The following is a 19,764-nucleotide window of genomic DNA, read 5'->3' as shown; positions in this document are numbered from 1 at the left end:
GAAAACGTGCTCAATTAAATATGAGAAGCGTTGAATAATGTGCATTTCTGGTTCAGTATTCACAAAGCACAATGTCTCCCAGCCCTGCTATATTTGCTGAATACCCTGTACAGTTCGGTACACATTCAAACTCTACACTTTCCAGCCCTGACGGTGCAGAAAGCCTCCCCCAACCTGCACATTCCAGCTGCTTTCAGTTGAGTTGTCAGAGATTATTGACAGGTCCTGCAGCTGTGAAAAGGAATGATGTGTGAGAGGGGTCATCAAACGAGGCCATGTGGGTTGAATTAAAGAACAAAAAAGGGGCGATCACACTACTGGGCGTGCACTATAGACCCCCGGGCAGTTAGAGGGAGATAGAAGAACAAATATATTGGCAGATTGTTGAGAAGTGCAGAACCGACAGAGCTGTAATAGTGGAGGATTTTAATTACCCGAATATTGACTGGGAAGATGATAGTGTGAATGATACAGATGGTGGAGAATTCCTAAAATGCATTCAGGAGAACTTCTTTATCCCGTATGTAACAAGCCCATCAAGGAAGGGGCGGTTCTGGACTGGGTCTTGTGATTGAAGAGGGGCAAGTAGAAGGGGTATCAGTGGGAGAGCATTTTGGTGCGAGTGATCATACTCAGTAAGGTTTAGAGTAGTTATGGAAAAGGACAAAGGGGACCAGGAATAAAAGTTCTCAATTGGGGTAAAGCCAATTTTGCTGAGCTGAGATGGAATTTGGCCAAAGTGGACTGAGAACGGCTACTTGCTGGTAAAGCAGTGTCAGAGCAGTGGGAGGCATTCAAGGAGAAGATACTGAGGGGACAGAGCAAGTATGTTCCCTTAAAACAAAGGTGGGACTAACAAATCTAGAGCTCCCGGGATGTCAGGGGACATACAGGGAAATTTAACGAAAAAAAGGGAAGCTTATGACAGATACCGATAACTCAATACTGCAGAAACTCAAGAGGTGCAGAGGTGCAATTAAAACATATATCAGGAAAGCAAAGAGAGAGCATGAGAGAATGTTGGCAATTAAATCTGGGAAAACCCAAAGATGTTTTACAAATACATTAAGAGCACGATGATAAAAGATAAAGAGTGGGGCCTATTAGAGTCCATAAAGGGAATCTGTACGCGGAGGCGGAAGACTTGGGTAGGATTCTTTATGAATACTTTGCATCTGATTTCACAAAAGAGAGGGGCGATGTGGACTTTGCAATGAGGGTGGAGAAGTGTGAAATATTCGATGAAATAAACATAGTGAGAGAGGAAGTATTGGTGGCTTAGCAGCTTAGAAAGTGGATAAATCCCCAGGCCCGGATGAAATGTATCCCAGGCTGATAAGAGCAGCAAAAGAGGAAATAGCAGAGGCTCTGACCACCATTGTCCAATCCTCACTGGCTACAGGTGCGGGGCCAGAGGATTGGAGCACTGCTAATGTTGTACCTTTGTTTAAAAATGGAGAAAGGGATTGAGTAAATACAGGCTGGCCAGCCGAACCTTTTACAATTATTTGTAAAAATCCTGAGGGACAGGATAAATCTTCATTTGGAAAGACATGGATTAATCAAGGACAGTCAACATGAATTTGTCAAGGGAAGGTCATGTCTGACTAAGTTGATTTCATTTTTCGAGGAGGTAACCAGGAGGGTTGATGAGGGCAGTGGTATGATGTAATGTATATGCACTTTAGCAAAACTTTTGATAATGTCGCACTTGGCAGACTGGTTACGAATGTAAAAGCCCATGGGATTCAAGGGCAAAGTGGCAAGTTGGGTCCAAATTTTGTTCAGAGGAAGGAAACAAAGCGTAATGGTTGATGGGTGATTTTGTGATCCAGTGGGGTTCCGCAGGGCTCAGTGCTGGGTCCCTTGCTTTTTGTGGTATACATCAATGACTTGGACTTCAATGTTGAGGGTATGAGTAAGAAGTTTGCAGATGACACTAAAATAGGCTGAGTGGTTCATAATGAGAAGAAAGTGGCGGACTACAGGAAGATATCAATGGATGTCTCAAGGCGCTTTGCAGCCAATGAAGTACTTGTTGAAGTGCGGTCACTCTTGTCGTGTGGGAGACACAGCTGCCAATTTGCACACGGCAGGTTCCTGTCGGCAGCAGTGTGATGATGACCAGATCATCTGTCTTTGTGATGTTGATTGAGGGATAAATTTTGACCAGGACACGAATCCTGGCCACATTGATCCTCCCATCACTTCACACTGTTCTCCGAGGGACCAGCGCGATGATACTAAAACAACAAGCGAAGTTGGTAAGCTATCCATGCAGTCCATCGGAATCCAGCCACACCATCTTATCCCACGGGTAACATCTCTCCATGGATTCTGGAATCTGGATCAACAAACCATAATCACATCTTATAAGGAATTCCGGGAGGTGCTTGAAGCTTTATTCCACATATGTGAACAGTCTTAAGGTATTTAAACAAATACCGACATTTTTGAAATGGTCTTCTGGGTGACGTCATCAAAACCCTGGTCGTCATTTTGGAGCGTGAGCAGGAATATCGGCAGGACCCAGGTACAGAGGAGTGGGAAGGTCGGGGCGGATGAGTGGTGAGTGTTTGTGGCGAGATGCGGTGAATGTTTATGGTGGAGGAGCGGCGACAGAACGTGGAGGAGGTGCGATACGGATGAGGGGACGGGGCCCAGAAGAGCCGAGGGCCCAGGGACAGCACGGGCCCAGCCCACACTGCGATATGTGTGCACGCTAGGTCCGTGCAGCAGAGCTGGTCTTCTGTCGTCTTGGTTAACCCTTGCCACTGGACGAAGACCCCGCTCTGTCAAGCCAGTGTGGTGGCTGATGTGCAACGGTCACCCCACGTTAAATAAATCCACTCATAGGGATCTTCCACCCCCTCAATTGGATTCAGGACTGGAACATCGGGTCCTTCATCGAAACTCCTGTGAACTCATGGAAGCAAATTATTCTCGATCGAGGGACCGCCTATGATGATGATGATCAATGTACTGGTCAGGTGGGCAGAACTGTGGCAAATCGAATTCAATCCGGATAAGTGTGAGGTAATGCATTTGGGGAGGTTTAACAAGGCAAGGGAATACGCATTAAATGGTACGACACTGAAAAGTTTAGAGGAACAAAGGGACCTTGGAGTGCAGGTCGGCAGATCCCTGAAGGTAGCAGGCCAGGGAGTTAATGTGGTTAAGAAGGCCTATGGAATACTTGCATTTATTAGTCAAGGCATGGAATACAAGAGCAAGGAGGTTATGCTTGAACTGTACAAAACACTGGCTACACCACAGCTGGAGTACTGCGTGCAGTTCTGGTCACCACATTACAGGAAAGATGTGATTTCACTGAAAATGGTGCAGAGGAGATTTTCTAGAATGTTGCCTGGAGAATTTTGGCTATGAGGATAGTTTGGAGATGCTGAATCTGTTTTCTTTGCAACAGAGGCTTCTGAGCGGAGACCTGATTGAGGTGTATAAAATTGAGGGGCCTGGATAGAATGGATAGGAAGGTCCTGTTTCCCTCGGCAGAGGGGTCAACAACCAGGGGGCGTAGAATTAAAGTAATTGGGGGAGGTATGGAGGCGATATGAGGGGACATTTCATCACCCAGAGGGTGGTGGGGGTCTGGAACTCAATGCCTGAAAGGGTGGTAGAGGGAGGGACCCTCACCACATTTAAAAGATACGTGGATGTGCACTTAAAGTGCCATAACCTACAGAGCTCTGGACCGAGAGCTGGAAAGTGGGATTAGGCTGGATAGCTCTTGGTCGGCCGGCGGGGATACGATGGGCCGAAATGACCTCACTCTGTGCTGAAACTTTCTGATTCTGTGATTCTATTAATATAGATATATGTACCATTCTCATACTTTTTCCATGGTGGTCGAGTGGTTAAGATCCCGAGCACTAACCCTCTTTCTTTTCTCAATCAGTTTATCACATGAAAATAATTGAGGTCTGTGAGAGAATGAATAATTGCATACCTCGGGAGCCTATTATCAGCGAGGGCTGGCATCGACGACGAGGTTCAACACTGCCTCCAGTTCGCCAGTGCAGCCTTCGGCCGCCTGAGGAAGAGAGTGTTCGAAGATCAGGCCCTCAAATCTGCCACTAAGCTCATGGTCTACAGGGCTGTAGTGATACCCGTCCTCCTGTATGGCTCAGAGACATGGACCTGATACAGTGGACACCTCAAGTCACTGGAGAAATACCACCAATGATATTTCTACAAAATCCAGCAAATCCCCTCGGAGGACAGAAGCACCAACGTTAGCGTCCTCAATCAGGCCAACATCCCCAGCATCGAAGCACTGACCACACTCGACCAGCTCCGTTGGGCGGGCCACATTGTTCGCATGCCTGACACAAGACTCCAAAAGCAAGCGCTCTACTCGGAACTCCTGCACGGCAAGCGAGCCCCAGGTGAGCAGAGGAAACATTTCAAGGACCTTCAAAGCCACTTCATAAAATGCAACGTCCCCAACAACAGCTGGGAGTCCCTGGATAAAGACCACCCTCAGTGGAGGAAGAGCATCTGGAGGGCGCTGAGCACCTCGAGTCTCATCGTCGAGAGCATGCAGAACACATGCACAGGCAGCGGAAGGAGTGTGCAGCAAACCAGTCCCACCCAACATTTCCTTCAACCACGGTCTGTCCCACCTGTGACAGAGACAGTAATTCCCGTATTGGACGGTTCAGTCACCTGAGAACTCACTTTTAGAGTGGAAGCAAGTCTTCCTCGATTTCGAGGGACTGCCTATGATGATGATGAATTGCTGTAATCACCGTTAATAACCCCGTTACTTTCTGTTACACACTGAGTTTACAGACTCTCTGGCTTCTCCTGCCCTTTGCGGGGCACTTGTTCCGGTTGTAATTTTACAAACTGGGAGGGTTCGCTGATCGCGGGGAGACGGCAGGAGTCTCTGTGGCCCACTGTGAGGATGTGGAACTGAACATGGTGGGTGGTAATTACGTGACATTTCTGTAAAGGGCAGCGGAGGAGAAGGATTGAGAGCTTTCAGTGAGGGACAGAAGTTGTTTAAGGTGAGCCAGCACATTCCTGATCCTCCTCTCTTCTTCTGAGGCAATCCCCCGGAGTCGAGGATGACTTGCTTCCACATCAGCATTGGTCCCGATCAGCACCGATGGAGGTCACTGTTCAGCTCCCCTCTGTTGTGCTTCTTGCAACAGAGGTTTGTGTAGTGCAGCGGTTATCATGTTTGCTTTACATGTGAAAAGTTCCTGGTTCTATCCCAGGCGGGAACATTATGTTTAAACTTGCTGTGGATGAACAATCGGAGGCGAGTTGAGTCTCCTGGCAAAAAAGCAGATACTTCCTGTGCGGTACCAGAACTGAACACAGTCCCCCAAGTGGGGTCTAACCAGGACTTTGTGGAGCTGCACACAACATCTGTCCCCTTGTGTTCCAGTTATACGAACATAAGAAATAGGAGCAGGAGTCGACCACACTGCCCCTCGAGCCTGCTCCGCCATTCAATAAGATCATGGCTGATCTGATCATTGACTCTGCTCCACTTCCCCGCCCGCTCCCCATAACCCCTTATCCCCATATCATTTAAGAAATTAGCGATTTCTGTCTTAAATATATTCAATGTCCCAGCTTCCACAGCTCTTTGAGGCAGCGAATTCCACAGATTTACAACCCTCTGAGGGAAGAAATTTCCCCTCATCTCAGTTTTAAATGGGCGGCCCCTTATTCTAAGATCGAGTTCTAGTCTCCCCCACCAGTGGAAACATCCTCTCTGCATCCACCTTGTCAAGCCCCCTCATAATCATATACATTTGGATAAGATCACCACCCATTCTTCTGAATTCCAATGAGTAGAGGCCCAATCTAAACAACCTTTCCTCATAAGTCAACCCCCTCAACTCCGGAATCGACCAGTGAACCTTCTCTGAACTGCCTCCAGAGCAAGTATATCCTTTCGTAAATATGGAAAACAAAACTGCACGCAGTATTCCAGGTGTTGCCTCACCAATACCCTGTATAACTGGAGCAAGATTTGCCTGCTTTTATACTCCATCCCCTTTGCAATAAAGTCCAAGATTCCATTGGCCTTCCTGATCAATTGCTGGTGATCGAGTTCACAAGATATGAAGGCCAGCTTAACATTAGTCTTATTTGATTCTTTTCTGTACCTGCCCATGACATTTACATAACACCATGTTGACTCTGTCAAATCATGTTATAATTTTCCAAGTGCCCTGACACCACTTCCTTAACAATGGATGACAGCATTTTCCCGATGACTGATGTCAGACTAACTGTCCTGTAATTCCCGGTTTTCTCTCTCCCTCCTTTCTTGAATAGCGATGTTACATTTTCTAACTTCAGATCCTCAGGGACTGTTGTAGAATCTGGACATCGTGGTGCAACGGTTACGGGTCTAACTCCCGATCAGGAGGCTTTGTGTTCAAATCAGTTAATTTAGCTGTTGATCTTCCGGAATTGATATTGTGTTTGCTGTTTCACAATAACCAGACCCATGCTCTAAATCCAGTCTCACTGTTTCCCCAGGGGCACGTTCATGTTACAATGAACATTCTGAATCAGATGCCTGAAGTACAGTGTGTAAAATGGGATATGGGTTAACAGTTAACATGCAAAGCACAGAACCAATTATTCAATTTTTGACTCTCCCTCAGTTAACATTACTTTCACTGTGCAAAAGAAGCTGATCGGTTAATTAATGAAGTTTTCCCGAGAAAGCGACATAAAATTTAACAATAATGATTCACCCAACATGGGGCTCAAACCCACAACCCTGAGAATAAAAGCTTCATGTTTTATCGACTGAGCTAGCCAGGATTATGTAAATCACACGTCCCTGTCGGTGATTGCAGCCAGGCACCTGTTGGTTCCGTCCCATTTCCCGGTGTTTCCCGATCCTGTCTGTCTCTCTGGCTCTGTTCAATCTGTGTGTGGCCACCTCCAGTTTGATTTTGAATGAATACCTGTGTTTGTATATTCAGTAAAAATAGAAAATGCTGGAAACATGCAGCAGGTCGGGCAGTATCTGTGGAGGTGGGGAAGTGGGCATAATCGATGGGTTTGCGGCTTTGATCTGCTGCTGGGAAGTGAGGCAGCGCTGCAGGATGCTTTTTTTCGAGGTGTTAGCAGAGGTTTCCTTCGTGTAATAGTTATCACCTTCGCTGTACATGTGAAATAATCTCGGTTTGGGCATGGACAGAAACATTATTTTGGCGTATATTTTTCTGTGGGATACATTTTAAAAAGTCGCCCCAAGTTCCTTGTATCATGAGCGATGAACATCTTAACTCACTCTCCTAAAATACAGTGTGTGTAAAATCAGATAGGGGATAAAACTTCATCAATGATTAAAGTTCCTTGACTCAGTAAAGTTCAGTTATTGAAGTTTCTTTCGATGCATTGCATAAGCATAATTGAGGTGTGTGAGAGAATTAATAATGGGCTTTAATCGTTAATGAGCCCATTACTTTATGTTACAGACCCAGGTTACACACTCTCCTGCTTCGAAAAGAGTTGATTGGGGCACATCTCTCCCCACATTACAAGGCTCCATCGGTACTTCATTGACTTTAAATCACTTGGGGATATCCTGAGTTGTTGAAAGGCCACGTAAAAATGCAAGTCATTCTTTGCAAAAGTTCTAACCGCAAGTTCAAACTTCGCCGGCAAATGGAGGCTCACCCAGAATTTGTTCTGACACCACGACAAAGTCCTTAAAAGTGGGATTCAGCAGTTCAGCTGCTCGCTTAACATTTCCGTCTGACCTGGTGCTGCAAGTGGAGATGTGTCCGCAGTGCAGCGTTTATCACGTTCGCCTCACACGCAGGAAAGCTCACCGGGCAGAAATATTTTGTTGGAACTTTCTCCTCATGCATGTTCAGGGGAGAGATTGTTCTCCAGTGAAAGGACATAAGATCATAAGAACGTAAGAATTAGGAACAGGAGTCGACCATTCGGTCCATTTTAAAGTTTTCAAAATGATTCCACATTGGGACCTTTGGTGTGTTTGGTGAACATGATAACCGCTACACTACAGACACACGGTGGTAGATGTTGTCTTAGGAACACAACCAGAGCTCTAACCAACACAGCTGGCCGATACTTCAGCAGCTGGTTTTATGAGAATAGAATGACGGTGCTATATTTAGGAAGGCTGTGAGAGTGGCAGGAATTGATCTCGTGTTTCCCAAACTATATACACAGGAACATCAGAACAGGAGGAAGCGATTTGGCAGCGAGTGGTTCGGATCCGGAATGCGCTGCCTGAAAGGGTGACAGAGGTAGAATTAATCTTATCTTTCAAAATGGATTTGGATAAGTATCTGAAGGAAAAATATCTCAGGGGTACGGGCAAAGGCCGGAGGAGTGGGACGAGCTGAGAGTAGGCACGGGCTCGACAGGCCGAACGGACTACTTCCGTGCTGTAACCGTTCCATGATTCTATATTATGTTTAAACTTGCTGTGGATGAACAATCGGAGGTGAGCTTAGTCTCCTGGTAAAAACGCTGATGCTGTCTGACCAGCTGAGATTTCCAGCAATTCTGTTTTTATTTGTTATTTATGGATTGAGTCGGTACAACTAGAGCTTTCTGATTCAGAAGATTCGGGGGGCACGGAATGTTGGGAGTTTAACGACTTTGAAAGGAACATTTTTGACTTGACAGAAATGTTTGTGAAATGATTTTTTCACAGAAAGGGATTCAGAATTACACCTTCTGGTTTAACACTTCACTCTGGGCAGGCAGTTAAGCAATAGCTTCCGTAGTGTAGCAGTTATCATGTTAGTCTTTCACACACAAAAATTCCCCAGTTCAAGCCCGGGCAGAAACATCATTTTAGAATATATTTGCTGTGAAATAAATTGAACATAAGTACCCCAGGTTCCTTGTCTTTTGAGCAATGAACATTTTGAACCAATCTGATAAAATACAGAGTGTGTTAAGTCAGATTGGGTGTAAAATGTCATCGATGATTAAAGCTCCTGAAATTATTACAGTTCAGTTTTTGAAATATCGACTGTAAGTCTGCAAAACAATCCGGGTGGGAATATTGGCCCAAAAATTCCGGTTGCAGGCTTCCCGCGGACAATTCCCTTCCGACCGGAGATGTTTTACGAACCTACCTGGTGGTCTAGGAGGCATCGTGGATTCCACTGGGGAGGCCTTCTCTTCCCGCGCTGCGAAGCACACTCCCGTCCGGAGGGATCCCACGTGTGACTGCTCAGCCAATCAGGTACGTATTCCACAGCTTTCCCATTAATAGCAATGAGACTCGCGTACCGACGAGTTCTCAGTGCTATTCATGAGAACAAAAAACACACACACACTGAGAAATAATAAAAAACAGACATCACATAATTAAAATTAATTGAAATTAAAGTAAATAAACGCATTAGAAAAAAACAAGATAGTTCCAATTTTTTTTAAGCTTTGTAATTCGGGTTAAAAAAAAAATTACCTTAGTTGGCAGAGTTTTTCACAATACATTGTGTTTATTTTATTTTATTTTATTGTGTTTATGAGTGTTTTTAAAAACTTGCGCCTGTAAAATTACGCAATGCGCTTGCTTTTTCAGCTCTGCAAGATTTTTGAGGATATTTGCTGGGCAAGTTATGCGTAAATCCCGCAATCCGTAGAAACTTTGTATGGGCCCAGGACGTTGGAATTTCCCTAAACTTACTGTGGATGAAGAATCGGAGGCAAGTTTAGTCACCTGGCAAATGCTGCCTGACCTGCTGAGATTTTCAGCATTTGCTTTTTTTATTTGCTATTTATTCTCCTGGCCAAAGGGCTCCCTTATTCCTTAATTGCTCTTTATTTCACTTCAATAAATAGATAACTTTCAGTGAGAGAAAACGGATCCACCGGGGACCTTTCGTGTGTGAGGCCAACGTGATATCCTCGACACTGCAGCCCATCAAAGGGCGAGAAACCACTGAATATAAAGGATGAGCTCACAAATATCAGGGGCAGTGCAGTCTGGTCAACGTCAAACCCTCCTTTCTTATTCAGCAGAGGCATGAACGGGAGTCAGACGCCACAAAGTTTAATTAAAGACACAAATACAAGTAACACTTCCAAATCTTTTCACTGTAAAATTATTTCACTTTATTTCAAATCGTACTGTGTTGAATCTGAAAATGAGCACCGTGGGATTTTATCTTCACCACTGATTTCCTGCATTGTTTCACATTGCAACATTAAGTTGTGAAAATACTGGCAAAACTGAGCCCCTGATTATTTCACGTCGGGGTCACATTGCTTTTGGATAATTCCAGAATTAATATTTTCTTTGCTGTTTAACAATAACCAGAACCTTGCTCCAACGTCTGTCTCACTGTTTCCCCGGTGTCAGGCAGAGATCCGCCTGCTGCCCTCATTTATTTCATGTGACAGCACACAAAAGTTCAAAATCAACCTGCAGATGGCCACATACAGCATGAAATAGTCAGGATGGCCGAGCGGTCTCAGGTGCTGTGTTTGAGTTGCAGTTTTTTCTGGAAGTGTGGGTTCGAATCCCATTTCTTCATTGTCGTCATGAAGCAAAACCCATTTGCTTGGCACCACGACCAACTTCTTAAAAGTAGGATTCAGCAATTCACCTGCTCGCTTCACATTTCCGTCTGACCTGGTGCTGAAAGTGGAGATGTTTCCGCAGTGTCGCGGTTAACACGCGAAAGTGGTGGGAATATCGAATATTTTCTGAAGCTTTCTCCTCATACATGCTCAGGGACGAGTTTGTTCTCCTGTGGAAAGTCATAAGATCATAAACATGTAAGGATAAGGAGCAGGTAAAAATACATCTCCTCACCCCACATCCCCTGCCCCGGATTTTTCCTTTTACCAATTATCTTATGTCTGTGTCCTCTGGTTACTGACACTCCTGCCCGTGGAAGAGTTTCCCCATAATTCTGAAAACCTCTATTAAATCTCCCCTTAACTGTGATTACTTGGGTTCAATGTGGGGAAGGGTCAGTTCATCCACTTTGCACCGAAGAATGATCGACCAGTGCATGATCTAAAAACATTATGTTCGAGAAGATTTTTTCTGTGAAATAGTCGGTCCTGTTAATTTTAACAAAAGTTGCACCGGGTTCCTGGAGTCATAAGTGATACGTCTTTACTTTACAGTATAAATGCACACGAGGCCCATACGTGCGAGAAGGCCAGTCTGTGCCCTGTCATTTATTCCTTTGCATTCAAGTGATGCAATTGGGTGGAGCTTCCCCTTTTATACCTGAAGGTCCAGGTTAGGAGTGTCTCCCACAAGTTCACCACCGAGTGGTCATTGTTCTGACAGTGTACAACTTGTCAGTTTATACGTGGGTTACAATGCTGGTTGAATACATGACATCACCTCCTACCCGAAAGTCTTTTTGGGATCACAGGTTGAGTCTTTCTGGTGGTTTACGCTCTATTGTAGAGCGCCTGAGTTGGGGCTCCGGTTGTTGAGCGCTGGCCTGTGTGTCTGCTGTTTGCGGTGCATCAGGCCTATCAGTGACGGGGCTCTCCTCCCTTTGGTTCTGGTGTTCGGTCACCTTTGCTGGAGTGAACTCTATATCATGTTCTTCCTCTGCTCTACTATGGGGTTGCTGAACCTCCTTTTTGTTTGATCCACGTGTTTGCGGCAGATTTGTCCATTGGTAAGTTTAACTACCAGAATCCTATTGCCCTCTTTGGCAATCACAGTGCCTGCAAGCCATTTAGGCCCTGCAGTGTAGTTGTGGACAACAACAGGGTCGTTTACACCAATATATCGAGCCCTCGCATTCCTGCCATGGTAGTTATATTGTGATTGGCGCCTGCTCTCAACAATTTCTTTCATGGTGGAGTGTATAAGGGATAACCCAGTTTTGAGCGTCCTTATCATTCGCAGCCCTGCAGCTGGAACCCCTGTGAGCGAGTGTGGTCGTGATCTATTGGCCAACAGGAGGCATGATAAGTGGCTTTGTCGGGAACGTCCTTGGATTCTGAGCATCGCCTGTTTGATTATCTGCACTTTTCGTTCTGCCTGGCCGTTTGAGGCTGGCTTGAACGGTGCCTTTCTGACATGGTTAATTCCATTGCCTGCCATGAAGTCCTGGAATTCAGTGCTTGTGAAGCACGGGCCATTGTCGCTGACCAAGCTGTCCGGAAGGCCGTGGGCGGCGAACATTGCCCGTAGACTTTCTAGCGTGGCAGAGGATGTGCTTGAATTTAAAATGTCACACTCAATCCATTTGGAGTGGGCGTCTACTACAACCAAAAACATTTTTCCGATGAAAGGACCTGCGTAGTCATCATGGATGCGTGACCAAGGCTTGGCGGGCCATGACCAGGGGCTAAGGGGGGCTTCCCTGGGCGCAATGCTTAGCTGGCACACGTGTTGCACCTGCGAACACAAACTTCCAGATCTGCATCTATCCCTGGCCACCAAACGTGTGACCTGGCAATTGCCTTCATCATGACAATGCCCGGATGCTCATTGTGGAGTTCTCTGATGAACACCTCTCTGCCCATCTGAGGCATGACTACACGGTTTCCACACAGCAGGCAATCAGTCTGAATCGAGAGTTCATCCCAGCGCCTGTGAAATGGTTTAAATTCCTCAGGGCATGCCCGTACGTGGCTGCCCAGTCCCCATTCAGGACACATTTCTTGACTAGAGACAATAGCGGGTCTCTATTTGTCCAGACTTTAATCTGATGGGCTGTCACGGGTGAGCCTTCGCCTGCGAAAGCTTCAACAGCCATGACCTTCTCAGCAGCATGCTCGGTAGCCCCCTCAGTGGTGTCTAGTGGGAGCCTGCTGAGTGCATCGGCGCAGTTTTCAGTGCCCGGTCTGTGCCGAATTGTGTAGTCATCGGCGGCTAACGTGAGTGCCCACCTCTGTCTGCGGGCTGATGCGTTTGCATTTATGGCCTTGTTGTCGGCCAAAAGTGACGTTAGGGGTTTGTGATCTGTCTCCAGCTCAAATTTCCTGCCAAACAGATACTGGTGCATTTTCTTTACTGCATATACGCATGCGAGCGCCTCCTTTTCTATCATCCCGTAGCCCCTTTCTGCCTGGGACAGACTTCTGGAGGCATAAGCTACCGGCTGTAACTGACCCTTGGAATTGACATGCTGCAACACACACCCGACACCATAGGACGATGCATCGCACGTTAACACAAGTTTCTTACATGGGTCATATCGCGTTAACAGATTGTTGGAACAGAACAAATTGTGTGCTCTATTAAAAGCCCTTTCCTGGCTGTCCCCCCAGACCCATTCGTGACCTTTGCTTAGGAGCACGTGTAGCGGCTCGAGCAGCGTGCTCAATTTGGGAAGAAAGTTACCAAATAGTTGGGGCGCCCCAGGAACAACGCAGCTCCGTCGTGTTACGGGGTCTGTGTGCTCTCTGGATCGCTTCCGTCTTGGACGCAGTAGGGCTCATCCCGTCTACTCCTACCCTCATCCCCAGGAATTCTACCTCTGGAGCTAGGAAGACGCACTTCGCATTTTTCAGTCGCAGCCCTACCCGGTGCAGTCTGCGGAGCACCTCCTCCAGGTTGTGGAGATGTTCTTCAGTATCGTAACCCGGGATGAGGATGTCGTCCTGAAAAACCATCGTCCCTGGAATCGACTTGAGGAGGCTTTCCATATTTCGTTGGAAGATCGCGGCGGCCGAGCGAATCCCGAACGGACATCTGTTGTACTCAAACAACCCCTTGTGTGTCGTGATGGTGGTCAGCTTCTTCAACTCACTCGCCAGCTCCTGGGTCATGTAAGCTGAGGTCAGGTCCAATTTTGAAAAAAGTTTGCCACCGGATAGCATCGCAAAGAGGTCCTCTGCTCTCGGTAGCGGGTACTGGTCTTGGAGTGACACTCGATTGATGGTAGCCTTGTAATCACCATATATCCTGACCGACCCATCCACCTTGAACACCGGTACAATCGGGCTCGCCCAGTCACTGAATTCGACTGGCAAAATGAAGCCTTCCCTCAGCAGGCATTTCAATTCACCTTCTATCTTTTCCCGCATCATGTACGACACTGCTCTGGCCTTGTGGTGTACTGGCCTGGCTTCCGAGTTTATGTGAATCACTACCTTGGCCCCCATGAAAATTCCAATGCTGGGCTGAAATAATGAGTCAAATTTGTACAGGAACTCTGAGCATGATACTCGCTCCACAGAGGAAATAGCATTGAGATTGCCCCATTTCCAGTTCATGACAGCAAGCCAACTCCTCCCCAGTAGTGCGGGACCTTCCCCCGGGACAACCCAGAGTGGCAACCTGTTCTCCGAATCTTTGGTGGGTCACGATTACCGTGGCGCTGCCAAGCACCGGAATGATCTCCTTGGTGTATGTCCGTAGCTGTGCGTCAATCGGTGATAATTTTGGCCCTACTGGCCTTGGACGCCCACAATTTTCCAGCTATTTGATACCAATCAGGGACTGGCTAGCCCCCGTGTCTAGCTTCATTGATACTGGGATGCCATTGAGGAGCACTTTCATCATTATCGGTGGCATCCTGGTGTATAAACTGTATACATGCTCCACATGAACTCACTGAACTTCAGCTTCCAGCGATTTCCCCCAGCGTTCATTTCTGCAATTTCTGTCGGTATTTTGCTCACCTCTGCAAACTCCAGCTGAGTTTGTGCCTCCATGCCTCCAACACGAGCTGTTGTTGGAAACAAAAGGTCCCTTGCTAGTCAATCGTCCCTGACTACCCCTGTGATTGTCCTTGAGTGTGCCATTAACAGGTGTTGATGGCCCCATTACTGGCCACATCGTCCCTTGCAATGGTGTGAATCACCGTTCTGCTTGCCATTATCTCTGTCGAACTCCCCCTCTTGGTTCGACTACATGTTGGGATATGCCCGATTGTCCTTGTCTACCTGGAGAACTGTGTGCTACTTCAACAATTTTGATTCTCTGTCCCAACCATTCCTTAACACAGTATCTCTCGTCTATTCTGCTAGTGGCCATGCTCACGTGGTTTAAATCCCAGTTTCTCGTCGCCATTGATACATCCTTACTATACAGTATAAATGCACACGAGGCCCATGCTTGCGAGAAGGTCAGTCTGTGGCCTGTCCTTTATTCTTGAGCACTCAAGTGATAAAAGTGGGTGGAGCTTCCCTTTTATACCTGAAGGTCCAGGTTAGGAGTGTCACCCACAAGTTCACCTCCTAGTGGTCATTGTTCTCACAGTGTACAACTGAGGTCAGATTATATATGGGTTACAATGATGGTTGAATACATGACAATAAGCACTTAAAATTTTAAACCATTCTCCTAAAATACAGTGTGTAAATGAGATAGGGATAAAAGTTCATCAAATGTAAAGAGAAAATTGATGATTGAAGCTAGTAAAAGATCCTCTCGGAATAAGTGATCACAGTATGGTTGAATTTGTAATACAGATTAAGGGTGAGGAAGTAGTGTCTCAAATGAGCGTACTATGCTTAAACAAAGGGGAGTAGAGTGGGATGAGGGCAGAGTTGACTAAAGTAGACTGGAAACACAGACTAAACGGTGGCACAATTGAGGAACAGTGGAGGACTTTTAAGGAGCTCTTTCATAGTGCTCAACAAAAATATATTCCAGTGAAATGGAAGGGCGGTAAGAGAAGGGATAACCAGCCGTGGATAACCAAGGAAATAAAGGAGAGTATCAAATTAAAAACCAATGCGTATAAGGTTGCCAAGGTTAGTGAGAAAATAGAAGATTGGGAAAATTTTAAACGACAGCAAAGAATGACTAAGAAATCAATGAAGAAAGGAAAGTTAGATTACGAAGGTAAACTTGCGCAAATCATAAAAACGGATAGTAAAAGCTTTTACCGATATATAAAACGGAAAAGAGTGACTAAAGTAAATGTTGGTCCTTTCGAAGATGAGAAGGGGGATTTAATAATGGGAAATGTGGAAATGGCTGAGACCTTAAACAGTTATTTTGCTTCGGTCTTCACAATGGAAGACACAGAAACCATGCCAGAAATTGCTGGTCACAAGAATGTGGGAAGGGAAGACCTTGAAACAATCACTTTCACTAGGGGGGTAGTGCTGGACAGGCGAATGGGACTCAAGGTAGACAAGTCCCCTGGGTCTGATGAAATGCCAGGGTATTAAAAGAGATGGCGGAAGTTATAGCAGATGCATTTGTTATAATCTACCAAAATTCTCTGGACTCTGGGGAGGTACCAGCGGATTGGAAAGCAGCTAATGTAACGCCTCTGTTTAAAAAAGGGGGCAGACAAAAGGCAGGTAACAATAGGCTGGTTAGTTTAACATCTGTAGTAGGGAAAATGCTTGAAACTATCATTAAGGAAGAAATAGCGGGACATCTAGATAGCAATAGTGCAATCAAGCAGAAGCAGCATGGATTCATGAAGGGGAAATCATGTTTAACTAATTTACTGGAATTCTTTGCGGATATAACGTGCATGTTGGATAGAGGTGTACCGATGGATGTGGTGTATTTAGATTTCCAAAAGGCATTCGATAAGGTACCACACAAAAGGTTACTGCAGAAGATAAAGGTACGCGGAGTCAGTAGAAATGTATTGGCAGGGAGAGAGAATTGGCTGGCTGACAGAAAGCAGGGAGTCGGGATAAATGGGCCCTTTTCGGGTTGGAAATCGGTGGTTAGTGGTGTGCCACTGGGATCGGTGCTGGGACCACAACTGTTTACAATATACATAGATGACCTAGGAAGAGGGGACAGAATGTAGTGCAACAAAATTTGCAGAAGACACAAAGATTAGTGGGAAAGCAGGTTGTGTAGAGGACACAGAGAGGCTGCAAAGAGATTTAGATAGGTTAAATGAATGGGCTAAGGTTTGGCAGATGGAATACAATGTCGGAAAGTGTGAGGTCATCCACCTTGGGAAAAACACAGTAAAAGGGAATATTATTTGAATGGGGAGAAATTGCAACATGCTGCGGTGCAGAGGGACCTGGGGGTCCTTGTGCATGAATCCCAAAAAGTTAGTTTGCAGGTGCAACAGGTAATCAGGAAGGCGAATGTAATGTTGGCCTTCATTGCAAGAGGCATGAAGTACAAAAGCAGGGAGGTCCTGCTGCAACTGTGTAAGTTATTGGTGATGGCGCACCTGGAGTACTGCGTGCAGTTTTGGTCACCTTACTTAAAGAAGGATATACTAGCTTTGGAAGGGGTACAGAGAACGATTCACTCGGCTGATTCCGGAGATGAGGGGGTTACCTTATGATGATAGATTGAGTAGACTGGGTCTTTACTCGTTGGAGTTCAGAAGGATGAGGGGTGATCTTGTCAAAACATTTAAAATATTGAAAGGGATAACAAGATAGAGGCGGCGAGATTGGTTCCACTGGTAGGGGAGACTAGAACTAGGGGGCACAGACTCAAAATACGGGGGAGCCAATTTAAAACCGAGTTGAGAAGGAATTCCTTCTCCCAGAGGGTTGTGAATATGTGGAATTCTCTGCCCAAGGAAGCAGTTGAGGCTAGCGCATTGAATGTATTCAAGTCACAGATCGATAGATTTTCAACCAATAAGGGAACTAAGTGGTATGGGAGGCGGGCGGATAAGTGGAGCTGAGTCCACGGCCAGATCAGCCATGACCTTGTTGAATGGCGGAGCAGGCTCGAGGGGCTAGATGGCCAACTCCTGTTCCTAATACGTATGTTCTTCTGTTCTTATGTTCCACTATCCCTCAGTAAACATATTATCATTTATTTAATTCTGCAAAAGAAAGTTATCGGTTAATTGAACGTGATTAAATGAATTCATTTTTTCACATTAGCTGCATGTTGACATTTATATAGGGCTATTAGTTTGAAAACTGTGTTGTAAATATTATCTCCCTGACCAAGAATCGAACCTGTGTTGCGGTGGTACAAGGGGTGGATTTCGTGAATCATTTGAATGTGATCTCAAGTGGCGTGAATTTAAGATCACGTTTATTGTAGTGTATGTCGGCACCTTTCGTAATGACTCCACGAGGCAGGGTATGATACTTAAACTGTGCAGACCTGTAGTCATTTATTTAAAGCTCCTCGAGTGAGGACACCAAGCTGTGAGCTCCTTTATATACTGGGTTGCAGGTCACCTTTCGGTCTCAAGCAGCAGCATCCGCTGGTGAAGGGAAGGTGTGTAGAGTGTAAGAGTACATTCAGTGTTGCATAGCAGTGTTACAGACAGTAAACAGGCATGCATATACAACAGTTACAATCTGTTTCGGTGTAAATCAAGTGAACTGAAAATGACAGTAATGTCATGAACTACAACGATGCAGCAAGAAAACGTGATATCGGTCTCTGGTTGTTGAGTGGTTAGGATTCTATGCTCTCAACTTTAAGTCTAGGGTTCAATTCCCACCCTGGGAAGTTGTACTTTTAATTCAAAACCTGATTAAAAATAGAGTTCATTTATTTTGCAGATCTATATGCATATCATGTATAAAAAATAAGAATCATTGACTTGAACATCATTAATTAAGACATAAATTATTTTGTAAATCTTTAACCATTTATTTTGCCATGAGCATGTGAGGAACTTTTATTCCGATCTCGTTGGGTTTAATTGTGGTACAAATGACGAACCGGGGACTGGGTAAAGGAAAGGTTTACGTAGTGTAGCCGTTATCATGTTCACCTCCCACATGAAATGTCCCTGGTTTGAGCCTGGGCGCGTGCTTTATTTTAGAATATATTTGCTGTGAAATACGTTGAAGAAAAGTAGCCCCAGGTTCCTTGTCTTATGAGCAATGAACATTTTAAACCAATCTCCGAAAATACAGGGTGAGTAAAGTCAGATTTATGGATTGAGTCGGCACAACTCGAGCTTTCTGATCCAGATGATTCGGGGGGTGCGTTAATTTGGGAGTTTGACGACTTTGAAAGGAACATTTTTGACTTTGCAGCTTCGGTCAGAGAAATGTTTGTGAAAAGATTTTTTCACAGAAAGGGATTCAGAATTACACCTCTGGCTTAACACTTCTCTCTGGGCACTAAGGTCAGCAGTGGTTTCTGTAGTGTAGTGGTTATCACGTTCCTCTCACACATGAAAGGTCCCTGGTTTGAGCCCAGGCAGAAACATAATTTTAGAATATATTTGCTGTGAAATAAATTGAAAAAAGTACCCCAGGTTCCTTGTCTTCTGAGCAATGAACATTCTAAACCAATTTCAAAAATTCAGAGTTTGTTAAGTCAGATAGGGTGTAAAATATCATCTATGATGAAAGCTCCTGAAATTATTGCAGATCAGTTATTGAAGTATTGACTGTAAGTCTGCAAAACAATCCGGGTGGGAATATTGGCCCAAAAATTCCGGTTGGAGGCTTCCCGCAGACAATTCCTTTCCGATCGGTGATGTTTTAATCACCCCGCCTCCCACAGAGTTTAATTAATTGCATGTAATTATTTGAAAAAAATTTGAATTAAAAAGTTACATTCCGAACTCGGGCTCCCTCTGTGAATGCCTAACCACTAAACGAGCAGGATCCATATTAAATAATTTAATTCCAGACTTCATATTTTCTTTGCTGTTTCACAATAACCAGACCTATGCTCCAAAATCTGTCTCACCGTTTCCCCGGTGTCAGTCAGAGAAGCACATGAGACCGAATCAGTGACTTTGCTTTTTCGACCAGTCTTCTGAAGCGCCGCACGGTCCCACTCCGACAGTCAATGAGCTGTTGGGACGTTAGTGTATCCAGGCTGCGGGTGGCCACCCCGAGTGCAGCAGAGAGATTTCTGCATTAGTTCTGGGTAGGGGCAGTATTTCCCCTTCTCTCTTCCTCTTGTCTGTG

General features: G+C 45.4%; 1 non-coding gene across 1 annotated transcript; it reads left to right on the top strand.

Moving 5' to 3' along the window:
- Window positions 1-18,978: 18,978 nt before the first annotated feature.
- Window positions 18,979-19,051, top strand: trnav-cac (transfer RNA valine (anticodon CAC)). The gene has a single exon. It is a non-coding gene; the product is annotated as a tRNA-Val (tRNA).
- The last annotated feature ends 713 nt before the right edge of the window (window positions 19,052-19,764 follow it).

This window comes from Pristiophorus japonicus, unplaced genomic scaffold (assembly GCF_044704955.1).
Source record: "Pristiophorus japonicus isolate sPriJap1 unplaced genomic scaffold, sPriJap1.hap1 HAP1_SCAFFOLD_182, whole genome shotgun sequence".
Taxonomy (NCBI): Eukaryota; Metazoa; Chordata; class Chondrichthyes; family Pristiophoridae; genus Pristiophorus; species Pristiophorus japonicus.
Note: the sequence above shows the minus strand (reverse complement) of the source record. Positions and strands in the feature narration are given on the sequence as shown.